We start from the raw sequence: 14,959 nt of genomic DNA, 5'->3' as shown, positions 1-14,959 counted from the left end.
CCTCTGGGTACTAGACCATGTGGTGAATACAATGTATGTCGCCATCTTGGGTAATGATACTCGTGTCATGGCAGCACTCTCTGGCAGTGGTAGCATTCATATTCGAAAAAATCACTAAGCTCACAGACTATGAGCGAGATGCAATAAATCCTTGATCAAGAATGTATCTAACTGCATCCTCCTCAGACGAGTTCGTAATGTACACGCATAACGACTACAGATTCAAAGATTGAATTCAATATCATACGGTGTGTATTCCAAACAGCATCTTCACTCATAGCATGAATCATGTAGCTGTTAATTGATAAATTATCATAGGCTCAGCTCTCCTTGAGGTACTGGAAGCATCTGGCTAGTTCAACTTTCAGTCACTAGGACTGCTAATGAGCTCACGTCTATATAAGGAGTCACTCTGCGGCACTCTTTCTCAATCATACTTTGTTTGTCACATCATTCATTTGTTCGTGTGTGTGGTAGCTATTTCTTTTATTCTGCAAAGACGAAGGAAGTTAACAACAACACCTCAGAGTCCACTGGGAAGAGACTTAAAGAGTCCAAGATACGGGATTGCCAAATGAGTAAATAATTTCTATTTTCAGTGTGAATTTTCGTGTTTATGTTAAATTCCCCTTATTAATTCTGTCTCCTTGTTATAGTGCAACTCACAGATTCTGTCCTCGAGTGTGAGGAGCGGTCTGGACAGGTTCGATGCACACTCGGAATTGCCTTGTGAGTATAATTTTCATTCTAATTTGCACTTCTTCTTCTTCTATATTAGTTATTCAGATTTTTTCTAATTTCGTTCTTTTTTTCTGTTTCTAGATTACTTAAGGCAAGTTCAGCTACCGTTGGAGGCAGGGCTGGGGGATGTTTGATGTGGCACTGCTGCACTACATAATTGTGGTCAGCCCCCAGCTCTAGATGACCGAGAACAGCACTCACGTAAGTATAGAGAAAAATATCCATGTGTATGATCTTTCAGTGTAACTAAGCATTCAAAATAAATAAAATTATATCTAATCCTGTTACAGTAACAGCTCTAGACCATCTGCATATGGTGGATAGACAGCTGGAGGCTGTTCATCGACAGATGCAGGAGAAGCTTCCAGCAAATAATACTGAGATTACCAACGGCATACTTGTAAGTTTAACAAAAAAGATTACCTTTCTCTAATAGTAGTGCTAGTAGTAGTAGTGTAGGGAGTTTTTTTTCTCTTACAAATCGATTTATATATCTTGTTTGTTCTAGGCGATGATCCACACGATAAATCACTCCTATTTGACGATTGTGATTTTTTTTTTTTGAGGGGGTGATGGAGCCACTTGACGAATTGTTTATGCCCTAGAGCCAGAGCGAAAAAGGTAATAATTACTCACCCTCCTAATAACCATGTGCGATCGTTAGAATTCATTTTCTTCACTGCGTCAGCAGCTGTAGACAATGTACTTATTTATTTTATCTCTACTTGTTCTTCTACAGCGGTCGTGCCTCAACATGGCGTCGCACGCGTACTGGTGGCGGCTAAACGCTCATCAAAGTGGCGTCCGGAAAGGCATACATCACCTATCATGGCATCGATAGTCGCCGTGCGTGAAGTGTGTATCACAGCAGCCATGGCTGCTGCATCGGGGCCCAACCCCGCTCCATCTGCTCTCAATGGGGGCTGGCCGCCAGCCCATTGCTCAGGCCTCCACTGGCTGCCGCTTGCTCGATTCGCAGGCATCTCCTCCTGCACTGTCACATGAGGTACAGCACTCACGCCTGTCCACCTCACCGACTCCATCAAATAGTTCTAGTTATAACAGTATTAGTGAAGATTTTGTGGCTAGTAGCAGTTCTCTCCCCTGTCCTTTTAGTGAAAGACATCAGTTCAGTGACACCATACAGCAGTTGCAGTACTCAGTGATTGCCAACACCTTTGAGGAGTGAACCTCGTTCACCAGGATCGAAAACTCGGTAGTAGGGTACCGCAATCCTGTTGGATTTCTAAGCGCATGCCGTCCTGTTGTGGAAACAGAGCTCCTCAAGGTGCTCAATGATCCGTGGTATCCCGTCATTAAATGCAGTCAAGTGCAGTGCTTTGCATTGAATTATCGCACCCTCCAAAGTTGAGTCTGGCGTTGGAGAGATGAGTATTCATTATTTTTGGGGGGAAAATGGTGTTATAACATGGAGCACATCAATTGCTGAGTCGATTCGTAAATCCACCTTGAGTGCTATACTGGGCCAGTTTTCAGAGAAGGAAGTGAAAGGTACAGCTAAAGCACTCAGCAGAAGTCTACATCTGGACATCCATATACATATCTACGATCCGGTAAATGGAGGGTCTAGCTATATCAAGCTCCCTAAAGAATAGCTAATAAGCAGGAATGCATTAATGTCGAAAATAGAAAAGATCAGGCTTGCTTTGCGTGGTCAATCCTGGCTTGCATGAGGAAGTACAATTACAGAGATCATCCTGAGCGTCCCAGTACATACCATGTAGGCACTAATATTCACTCATATTATAACTTTAATGGTACAGAGTTCCCTGTCAAGATCCAGGACATACCTAAATTTGAGGCCCAGAATACCTGCAAATCAGTTCATGTTTATTGCCTGGAGAAGAAAAGCATGTCAGATGAGCAGGACAAGCATATAGTTGTCGGCCCCTCCACTTCTCACAATTTGCCGGTAAGCGTGAGCTGCATGTCACAATGCCGCTCTTCTCTGAAGGTGATAATTATCACTATGTTTGGATCAAAGACGTGTCCCGACCCCTTTCCACCCAACTAAGTAATCTTAATGGTAAGTAGAACATTTGCTTAAGGTGCCTCAATTATTTCTCCTCAGACAAGTTATTCGCTACGCATCTAGTAGACTGTGCTTCCAAGGATCCTGTACGTGTTATTATGCCAACTGAGGAAAACAAATTCATAAACTTTATGAATGCTCACCACCAGGAGCGATACCCATTTGTAGTATACACCGACTTTGAATTCCTCCTCGGTCCTGTGACCCACTGTGAAGCCGACCCTACAACCTCACACACCACCTTTACAGAGAAACACGTAACATATTTGGCAATGTACCAAACTGTATCGTCACATGACTCCAACCTTGGCCCATACAAATCTTACATCGGGGACCGTCCTGCAGTTTGGTTGCTCTCTGAGCTTGAAAAATTTTCAAGCGAGGTTGATAAGTTTTACAATGGCAACGTTCCGATGACCAAATCGAAGGAGAATGAAGATTTGTATAATAACGCCACTGACTGTCATATTTGTGGGCTGCCTTTAGACAGAAAAGCGAAAACTCCTTGTAGGGACCACTGTTATCTTACATGTAAGTTCCGTGGCACAGCTCACAATGCATGTAATTTGAAGTACCAGTTACCTAGACACATACCCATTTTCTTCCACAATTTAAGTGGGCATGACGCTTACTTTCTAGTTGAGCACTTGGCTGATATCGGTTTGGAGAAAGGTCAGGTGAGTGTGCTACCTGAGATTGTCAAGAAGTATATGATTTGTATTGATGCCAGGAATTACGCTCCGCTTCCTTGATATGCTACGTTTTATGCAGGCAGCACTCTAGAAACTTGTTGAAACTCTACCTTGGGGGGATATTTATATCACTCGAGCTGCATTTCCCGACGAGGAAAAGTTTCAACTTGCGACTAGGAAGGTGGTTTTCCCATATGACTATGTAGATAGTATGGCGAAACTCAATGAAACCAGGCTACCTGACATAACTGCATTCTCCAGCAACATCACAGGCGACGCCATAACGAATGCAGAAAATGAGCATGCCATGAATGTCTGGTGGGAATTCAATATTTCTACTTTGGGAGAGCCCACATGGCTTTACGTGGACATAGACGTACGCTTGCTTGCAGACGTTTTCGAGAAGTTCCAGAGTCTATGTATGACCACATATTTTCTGGATCCCGCCTTTTATTACAAGGCACCTGGGTTGTCTTGGGATGCAATGCTCAAGAAAACGAAGTGCAGCATAGAATTATTGACTGATCCTGGAATGCTTCATTTCTTTAAGCGAGGGATCCGTGAGGGACTTTGCCAATGTGTTCATAGGCACGAGAATGCAAATAACCCATGGATGGGTGACAGGTTCAATGCATCCCTTGATTCAAGTTATATAATGTACCTAGACGTGAATAACTTATACAGACACACCAAGAAGCAATCGCTGCTGATTAGTGAGTTTCGATGGCTGTCCAAAGATGAATGCAAGAGATTAGGTGGAAAAATCAGGGGAGGGGGGTATGGCCGCCGATTCTGATGTAGGGTATGTTGTAGAGGCAGAACTCACATACCCTATTAGTTTCCATGACACGCATACCAATTTGCCACTGTGTGCAGAGCAACTAATTCTGCAAGAAGGCTCCACACTGAAAATGATGACAACGGTGGCGGGCCAGCGGAGGTACATTACTCATTATCGTAACCTCCAGCAATGCCTCAGCTTGGGTACGGAGCTGGTTAAAATCACCCGGGCCATCTCCTTCAAGCAGTCCCCCTGGTTGAACGAGTATATTGATCTGAACACGAGACAGAGAACTTCCACGTTGTCTGACTTTGAGAAAGATATTTATAAATTAATGAATAATTCCATTTTCGGTAAAACTATGGAGAATTTGAGGGAACGACTTGAAATTTGTATTAGAGCGCAATGGGATGGGCGTTATGGCGTAAGAAAATGCATTGCCAGACCACATTTTAAATGGCTCACCACTTTCAATAAGAACTGTGTTGCTGTGTAGATGGCTAAAACTGCAGTAGAGTTTACTAAACCTGTCTATGTGGGGATGTGCATACTAGGCCTATCCAAACTCCACATGTACTGATTTCATTATGAGTTCGCGAAAACTCATTTTGCAGATCCTAAATTACTTTAGATGGATACAGATAGCTTCATCTATTGGGTGAAGAACTGTGATCCATGTGAAGTAAGTAGGTGCCATGGTAATGAATTCAACACATCCTCATATGCGGCCGATAGTCCTTATGCTATTATCCCACACAACAAGAAGGTTATCGGTCTTATGAAGGATGAGTCAAACGGATTGCTGATTCTGGAGTTTGTACGTCTACAGTCAAAAATGTATGCATATCACACACTGGAAGTTGCCACCCACAGGCATGCTAAGGGTGTGCGTCGCATAGCATCGAGAGCCCTATCTATTGAAGACTATTTGCAATGCCTGTGCGGCGGTGTTCGCAGTGCTGCACCGCATATGGTATGGCAGACCAGTATTCGATTGATAGGACACAAGGTGTACACTGTACTACAGTCTAAGATCGGTCTGTCGCCTTATGACAATAAAAGGGTCATTTGTAATGATGGGATTGAAGCTTGTCTGGACTCACACTACCCACTTGTAGTGAGAGAAGGGGTTGGAGACTCTGATGAGAGAGACAGAGACAGAGACAGAGACAGAGACAGAGAGAGAGAGAGAGAGAGAGAGAGAGAGAGAGAGAGAATGTGTGCAATATTTTTGTGTACTATATACACATGTATCATAGAGAGGGAGAATGTGTGTGGAAGAGAGAGGGTAAAATGGAAAAAAAAGAATAAAATTTTATGTTTATGTATGCACAACATATGGTGAAAACAAAAAAGAAAATATTGAAAAATAGAAAAAAATTACATATCCATATATTTGTTGATAAACAACGTATTTCTATGCTGTAAATATACCTATGCACCATGTGCATATTTCTTTTAAATGGAATAGCTTTCAAGTTTTTCACCTGCCACTAAGCATTCAGTAAAGTAGTTTTATTTCCATTCAAATAATTTTTTTTCTCTAGTACAGCTGTTTGTGTTTTATGCTTTAGAGCCACCCAATTACTTTAATAAAAGTATTTCAGCTGTCTGTGGTGGAAAATGTCTAGCGCCATCTAGTTCAAAAAATATTTAGAGCTGCTCAGTTAAGTTGGAAACATCCAATTAAATGTTGATGATTAAAGTATTTCAATGATAAATGTATATTTCAAACACACACACACACACACACACACACACACACACACACACAGGTATATAACTTGTCTCGTTAAGCTGGAGCCACTCAATTAATTAATTATTTCACGGAAAATGTCTACTTCAAAACAAAAAAAAATTTAGAGCCATCTAGTTAAGTAGGAGAACGTTAATCCACAGAGCAGCTCGGTTCAATATAGTCTGTTTGGGTGGAATTTCATTAGTAATAGTACTTAGCATGTAAGTAAGTTAGTCAATACCTCTGCTTTAGTTTTAAGTATGGCTCTATAACCGACATTCCCTTAGAGGAATCTCCAACATATGTTGGATTCTAGTAATAATAATAAGTTAAGAGTATCACTGCATTGAACTGAAATGCATCTCAAGAACTCATCAGTAACTAAATTGTAAACTCAAGAACTAAATTGAAATCAATAAAGGAAAAAAATTCGTTACCCTACATCACAGTTCGTATTTTAAAAAACCCTAATCATTATGTTTTTGCTAAAATATATCTGTGTACATTCTGCAGTAACATCTGCATTGCACACATGGCTACATGACGTAGCACCTTTAACACAAACATTTTCAGAGACTTCCCTGCAGGCGAGGGGCGTTGAATGTGAAAGTACACCTATTAATAGGACAGGTAGCGCTACTCCCCACATGACAAGTGGTAAGTGGGTTAGACAGTTCCAGTGGAATGCATGTATAGATGGAGGCAGGTGTAGTATCAAGGATAAACTTACTTGCTAAGGACGTAGGTGTCAAAAAGAAAAAAAGTATACAATAATTGTTAGGGAAGACAAATTATTTATTTCTCATCGAACTTAAAAGTAATTTTACATTTTCATAGGCAGATACAACAGCATTTTTTTCATACATGTTCTTGAGCCTATGGATAGAAGGACAACCGTAGAATTCCAGGTCTTGAATAGAAGCAAATTTAAAGATTCGACGCATCCGTGAGATCTTGTCCTTCCTATTCACGTAGACGACGATGTCCATGAGATCGAATAATTCAAGCACAGTCACCATATGTTTATAGGGTATGCCAGGATCATTCCAATGAACTCCATGGTAGAAATGTGTTAACTACTTTTCACTCTTCCTTGTCTTAGCATACCTCACAAGCTTGAAAGATCTAGGTGATGCAATGTTTGATGAGAATGTCTCTATTATTCCAGCATGTTGTGTGTACACTACAAATGCAACAACTTTAAATATGAACTGTCTACGCTCACCATCATAGAAACCCTGAGCATCTGCAATGATGTTCACAGCATGACTTGTCATTGTGAAATGCTCTAGGTACGGTGCAGCACCTATTCATTTATACAGCTCGTTACACAACACCTTTGAGAGGGCAGTAGCTGATCACACGGTCATGTAGCACAGGAACATACAGAGCAGTGTGTTTTGGGAAATTTGTCGATGATTCAAATTCGCTCATCTATAGGTCCAGACTTTATCTCGTTCTGTTTTGAGCAGTCTATTGTGATGATCAGTGAAAGCTCTTTGAACTTACGTGGACTGAGTAGACACTCTCCTCCCTCTCCTTTAGCAATTTCATAGTAAGAAGGGCGAAACCTTGCATACATGTCATATGCTAGACTGTATACATTTTTATTCCCTTGTCATATGAGTAGAATTCTGAATTGAGGTAGATTTTGGCATTAGTTAATTTGCAGTTGTCGAACACGGTGGAATCATTTGCTATATTACCATTCTATCAGTCTGAAACACAAGTAAGATGAATCTAGGTGTCTCTAGATGGCTGGAGGTTTTAATAGCCCATGTTTGTCTGCTCGCAGTCGGTAACACTGGGTACTCTAAAATCTTCCAGGAGCGAAATTTCAGTGACAGAAGAGTACCTCAATTCAGGACTTTTAAAAGCTTCAAATGCTCGTCGTCTGATACACTGGTGTGAGGCAATTTCCATATTATCTTGCTGATTGTGATCATATTCTCCTATTGAGCTCCTTGAACGTACGAGTTATTGTCCGTCACACTCCGTACAAGAAGGAGTTCATGTTTAGCGTTCATTATAAGCTGTCTCATGTCCTCAAAGTACCCCATAAGCATTTTTAGAGGTGCAGCCTGTAAATTGCTTGTCCTTTGCAACCGTTCTAGCCTCTGGATCGTCTATGAAGCATCCTGCATTTTCTAAACTATGCAAATCTGCTGGTGATGCCGAGACATACGTTTTAAGGTTGATGTTATGCCGTCATTGCATATATGTTCGATCTCAGATCCACTGAGTTCATAAAGTTTCTCTTGGAACAGGAATGCTAAGGTGTTGTGTGTCGCTGCCATCGGTTTTCTTGAATGACCCCCCTAGATCTATGAAACTCTTGCATGGAAGCGTGAGTGCGTCTTGGTGCTGGATGTCAATCCTGATTTCATCGTTCTTGTTAAATGTGGTTGAAGCATAACGCTTATGAGAGAAGTATTCCTGACATATAATTGTTTCATCATACTCTACTGGAATGGTTATATTGAATGAGGACGACACTGCATGGCTTCAGGCCAACTGATTTAAGAAACTCGTAGTTCGCATGTGTTATCATTTACCTGTTCAGTAGCGAAGTGCGATGCTGTGGATTGTGTACACTTGTTTTATACCGTGATTTCCTCACCACGAAAGTCGACAAGTTGATTATTCTGGTCCACAATACGCAGCTCCAAATAGTCCAATGCCTGATCTGTCACTGGAAGGTATATTGCACTGGCAAGGGTCTCAACAGTCTTACACCCTGTTGCAATTGACAGGAAGAATCTGTAAATAGTGTGAATCAGACTAGCGTTGAGATAGGAGTTTGTTGCAATGTTACACTCGACATGGATCGTGCTGACAGGGATTACGTCCACTGTCTCATTTGACTTGTACAATTTACTTGGATCCTTCTTCAAAACCTGCTCTTTTGTGAACCCCAGCAGGCGCCCTATTGAACCTTTCTGGTTAACGTCAATTGCTGCATTTACAGTCCTTATTTCAGATTTAAGTGCACTGATGTTTGCACCTTTTGCAGACTGTTTTAAGACTTCATTTAAATCATCGATATCGTATGCACCCGGTTCTACACTCCTGGAAATTGAAATAAGAACACCGTGAATTCATTGTCCCAGGAAGGGGAAACTTTATTGACACATTCCTGGGGTCAGATACATCACATGATCACACTGACAGAACCACAGGCACATAGACACAGGCAACAGAGCATGCACAATGTCGGCACTAGTACAGTGTATATCCCCCTTTCGCAGCAATGCAGGCTGCTATTCTCCCATGGAGACGATCGTAGAGATGCTGGATGTAGTCCTGTGGAACGGCTTGCCACGCAATTTCCACCTGGCGCCTCAGTTGGACCAGCGTTCGTGCTGGACGTGCAGACCGCGTGAGACGACGCTTCATCCAGTCCCAAACATGCTCAATGGGGACAGATCCGGAGATCTTGCTGGCCAGGGTAGTTGACTTACACCTTCTAGAGCATGTTGGGTGGCACGGGATACATGCGGACGTGCATTGTCCTGTTGGAACAGCAAGTTCCCTTGCCGGTCTAGGAACGGTAGAACGATGGGTTCGATGACGGTTTGGATGTACCGTGCACTATTCAGTGTCCCCTCGACGATCACCAGTGGTGTACGGCCAGTGTAGGAGATCGCTCCCCACACCATGATGCCGGGTGTTGGCCCTGTGTGCCTCGGTCGTATGCAGTCCTGATTGTGGCGCTCACCTGCACGGCGCCAAACACGCATACGACCATCATTGACACCAAGGCAGAAGCGACTCTCATCGCTGAAGACGACACGTCTCCATTCGTCCCTCCATTCATGCCTGTCGCGACACCACTGGAGGCGGGCTGCACGATGTTGGGGTGTGAGCGGAAGACGGCCTAACGGTGTGCGGGACCATAGCCCAGCTTCATGGAGACGGTTGCGAATGGTCCTCGCTGATACCCCAGGAGCAACAGTGTCGCTAATTTGCTGGGAAGTGGCGGTGCGGTCCCCTACGGCACTGCGTAGGATCCTACGGTCTTGGCGTGCATCCGTGCGTCGCTGCGGTCCGGTCCCAGGTCGACGGGCACGTGCACCTTCCGCCGACCACTGGCGACAACATCGATGTACTGTGGAGACCTCACGCCCCACGTGTTGAGCAATTCGGCGGTACGTCCACCCGGCCTCCCGCATGCCCACTATACGCCCTCGCTCAAAGTCCGTCAACTGCACATACGGTTCACGTCCACGCTGTCGCGGCATGCTATCAGTGTTAAAGACTGCGATGGAGCTCCGTATGCCACGGCAAACTGGCTGACACTGACGGGAGCGGTGCACAAATGCTGCGCAGCTAGCGCCATTCGACGGCCAACACCGCAGTTCCTGGTGTGCTTGCTGTGCCGTGTGTGTGATCATTGCTTGTACAGCCCTCTCGCAGTGCCCGGAGCAAGTATGGTGGGTCTGACACACCGGTGTCAATGTGTTCTTTTTTCCATTTCCAGGAGTGTATTTCCACAATATCTTTTTCACCATTAATATCCAGATGAAGTTTACTGTTAGCCTCAGTGATATCTGGGATGCTGTTGTACTTCTCCAGTCCAATCAATGCAATACTCCATTCACTAAAGCTCAAATCAATTGGTGGGAAGTAATTCACACGTAATAAAGATGATCGTTCTTTTAACATCAAAGTGTATGACGTTGCACCTGAACCTCAACTGATGAATGAATGTTTAAACCTCATCCTTATATAGCATGCTGCTTTTTCTTCTTTGTGAATGTCAAGAGAAACATGATGCATAGATGTCCACAGAAGTGGGTATTAAAGTCCTGATAGCGTCGATAATTGTAGAGCACACGTCTCATCTTCTGTGAGTGAAGTATCGTTGTAATTCTTCTGGTGGTTGCAGGTCACCAAATGAGTAGAAATAATAGATGGTATCTGCATTTTTCATAACATATAACACCCAGTGGGTGCCAGGGCCTCCAGCAACATCCAAATTCACAATACCGCATTCACCAGTTTTTCAAATTGTCTTCAGTAATGTATCCCTCATAAACACACTATGGAATCTTGGGATCTTCAATTTATCTCTAACAAACTTGAGATGATCTGTATTAGTGATTGGTCGATCTGGTAGGATGGCTAATGGGCTTTTTTTATTTATGAATAGGCCAAGCCCTTTCCTGTATGGTTTCAAGTATAGTCCTTTTCGAATGGTTGCGGCTTCCATCATGCTGTTGTCTTCTTGCCTCTTCTAAATGTGCTTGGGAGTTTTGCACGTTCTTGACCGTTTGAGCAATAGCTGCAGCACCACCAGCAAGGGAACCTAACACCAAGACCGCAGAGATGGCTGCGATTAGAAATGGAATAAACCCACTGGATGTCTTGGGTATTGGTAGAACTCGAGGTGCTTTAAACGACCCTCTACTTCTTCCTGCATCTTTCTGTTTCAGTTCGTTTTTAGCTGCATACATCGCTGTCAGGATACAGTTCTTCAAACAGCCCTACTTCCCGCCCTTCTTCTTCTTTTTGTTTAGTGCACAACGCCCAGCATTCATAACTCGCTTGAAATTCATCACTCCTAAACCCAAATTGATTTTTCCACACGTGGTTTTTATGAACTGCAAATGCTGCGATGCATTGACCTATACCAACATCCTTTCTTCTCCGTATCGCCTTAGCCTCATCATTTAAGATCCTATCTGCAATGTGACGACTTGATAGCTCTTTGTTTGCAATGTATGCAATGTCGTGTTCCATACACACTTCGTTGAGCAGATTAACCCCCTTATCACCTCGCGCCAAGCGTTTCTGAAGCTTTGTCCCAGGTCCACAGTAGTTATACCCAGGGATGTGTAATTCCACTGGTAGTTTGTCTAGAATACCACCACCTCCTCTAATGCGTGTCCTAGCATGCATGTTATGCTACTGTGGTGGTTGTGGATTATGCATGCCCATAATATAGCAAGTCGTCGGCGTCAATCTAGCTGTTTTGTGTAGCAGGAAAACCAAGCCATTTGACTAATGCTTTATTTCCCTATCTCATGACTTTCTCCACAGGAAAAAACATTCAGTTCTGAGATTTTCTGCAACTCCTCAGTGTAGAAGCAGCCTGCAATTTCTTCACCTTTACTATACTTCAATATATAAGTTCTAGGATTTGTTCCTTGCACCTTTGAAACTAAATATCTCAATTCACCAGATCGGTAGGTATTATTTCTCAAATGCCGTTTTGTGTTTTGAGATATTTGCACCAAATCACCTACATTAAATTTTTGTTTACGTGGATTCAGCATCTTAAGGCGACAGTACACTGTATCCATGAGTCCATTATCACGAACATCGATTGTCTCATTTTTATTATGCTATGTTTGGTTCGATTATACTAAGCAATTATTTCTGGGCGGATATCCATCCATTTGCAGGAGCCACATAGGTTAAAATGCATCCACATTCGACCTTTTATTGTTCTGTTCAGATGCTCCACGATACTTGCCTTCAAGTGAGTGAATGTTGAGTAGTCATGTATTCCGTACCGCTGCATCACTGTCTTGTAACAGCTACTGTAGAACTCTCCACTGTGATCGGTTTGGAGGTTGTCTGTGCATCGATTCCTCCCTGTCTGTAGCAAGCGCTCATAAACATCAGTGACATTTCGACCCGTTTTTGTTTTGACAGGTAATGCCCAGGAAAATTTAGAGTATGTATCAATAACCATTAAAATATATTTGAATCCATTATTCTCATGTGAATATTCCCTCATATCTACAAGATCAGCTTGCCAAAAGTCATCCAAACCTTTAATCATAACATGCGGGCAAGGGTATGTTTTTCGCGCAGGTTTGTGCAGTTCTCGAACTACTGTCTCCATACTTATTCGATGATACCTCTCTCTCGAAGCTCGGAGATTATCGAGAAACCTCATTCGAATGAGCTGTATTACCTGCAACAGCTGATGTCATGAGCAGCCGTAGTAGATCTATTAGTACGTTGGAGTCGTCGTAATATATATACTGCGGGATTCGATTGTTCACTGCTTTATGCTCAATGTCAATACCATCACCGCTGCTGCTGTTGTTGTTTTCGCCTTCACGTATTGGTTTTATATTTTTTGTTGCTCAGGCTTTTTGTGTTCTTGCATACACCAGTCTTGTGCAGTGTTTCACGGTATGTTTCCCTATCATTAACTGAATAATTTATAGGTTTCTTGGTAGGTCTTAGGAAAATAAGATTCATTAAGCTGGGTGTTCTCTCAAACTACCTATCACCAATCTGTATTGTGTCAACAGTTAAAGTTATAGGATGTGTACCCTACATGTACGGTCTTCCCCTGCTAACGCCGAATGTTCTATCTTTCTGACCGGGGGTGTGATGAATAATGAATTCATCAATGGCAACACCTTTGTTATCGTGTGTTTTTATTTTTGCTGAGAGCTGTTGGAGACATTCAGTAACCGGCTTAAAGGTCTCGCTTAATGTTTGCTGTGTATCCGTATGCCCTAACCTTGGCAACCGCAACTGCAATTTCTCACGAACTGCTTTATGCGCCTGAATCAATTTCTGCTTCATCAACATCTCTGTGTATACTAATCAGACATCTCTGCAGCGTGAGGCTTTATATATCCAGTCATTTTCTTCCTCCTCTTACTATGATCCTGATCGCCCTTCTCAACAACAAGGAAGTCTAAATCTATTTTCCCCTCAATAGCCTTGACCTTTTCATTTAAGTACGTTACTTTCTTACTGGCTTGATTAACTAGCCCATTTAATGTATTCACCATTCACAGAAGAGTCTGGTAAAACGTCTCTAGTTCCCTGGGCATATCTGCAACTTTATGCCCAATAGCCTAATTATCACATCCATGTACAGGCGAATGTTCTGTCTGTGTACACCCATACTCTTGGGTTGAGAGGGAGACATACGCGCAAATTTGTCCATGGTGTAGCATAGACTGATGTACCAACCTCTCTTACTGTGCTATATTTGCAAAAACTCTTGAAAGTTTCGCCTGTACCCACCATCATTCAGTTTTCTTGTTTTATCGATAACGAGAAACCCATACTGTGAATGATTCCAGCAATGTGCACATACCTTTACAAAATCATTGAACAACATGTCCATTCCGACATGTGCCTGGTAAATGTGTTTTAAATTCCAGTTGTCTTGTTTGAAGGCTATAATGAGGTTTGCGTTATCCCTAACCAACTGTTTGGCGATTCTGAAACATGTTTGACTTAGATAAAACACATCAGCACCCATATGACAGACGAAAGAGAAATATTTGGGAATTTGATCTTGGTTTTCCACAGCAACATTGTCAAGTATGAAGACAGTATTTGGCTTTGCTTTTTCAGGCGGAGGGATATCATCACTTTCACTGAATGTCATATATCTAACACCATTTACACTGCACAATATCTCATGCAACAGCTGACACTTGGGTTGAAACTGTTTTTGAGAATACACAAACATGTTCAAATTGAACCCCATCTACATGTGTTAGCAGAGTCATGAGGACATTAGTCTTCCCACAATTGGATGGACCTACAATAATGGCTCATATATTATCAGGAAGGAGAAATCCGTTCTTCTTCAGGTCTTCATTTGCATCTTCACAGGACCAGTCACCGATAACAAAGTCCTTGTGGCTAGAGTGTTTCATCCAGCCTGCCATGATACTAACTATGCCAGGTACAGACAAGTAGTTGGCATATCTAGAAAAATACACTTGAAAGGATAATAATATGTGTAGCCACTATAGTTCCATCACTTAACCGACTGAGCTATATTGACTACACAGAGAATACAGCTATATATTTTACCCATGAAGAGTAACTTCATCAATGATCATCTCACTAACTCATATAGCACTGAAAAAATTAATAATTGTAATACTTTGATTATAGTGAGAGAGGTATGAAATAAAACACAAACACGGTTTGAGATTATATATACATAAATTATTTATTTA

General features: G+C 42.4%; 1 protein-coding gene across 1 annotated transcript in view; it reads right to left on the bottom strand.

Annotated features, from left to right (window-relative positions):
* Positions 1-14,959, bottom strand: part of LOC126191543 (uncharacterized) — a 513,913-nt gene that overhangs the window by 476,767 nt on the left and 22,187 nt on the right. The gene's annotated exons all lie outside the window — the stretch shown is intronic.

Source organism: Schistocerca cancellata, chromosome 6 (assembly GCF_023864275.1).
Source record: "Schistocerca cancellata isolate TAMUIC-IGC-003103 chromosome 6, iqSchCanc2.1, whole genome shotgun sequence".
In the NCBI taxonomy this organism is placed as follows: Eukaryota; Metazoa; Arthropoda; class Insecta; order Orthoptera; family Acrididae; genus Schistocerca; species Schistocerca cancellata.
The sequence above is the reverse complement of the archived record's forward strand: the minus strand, read 5'-3'. Positions and strand labels throughout refer to the sequence as shown.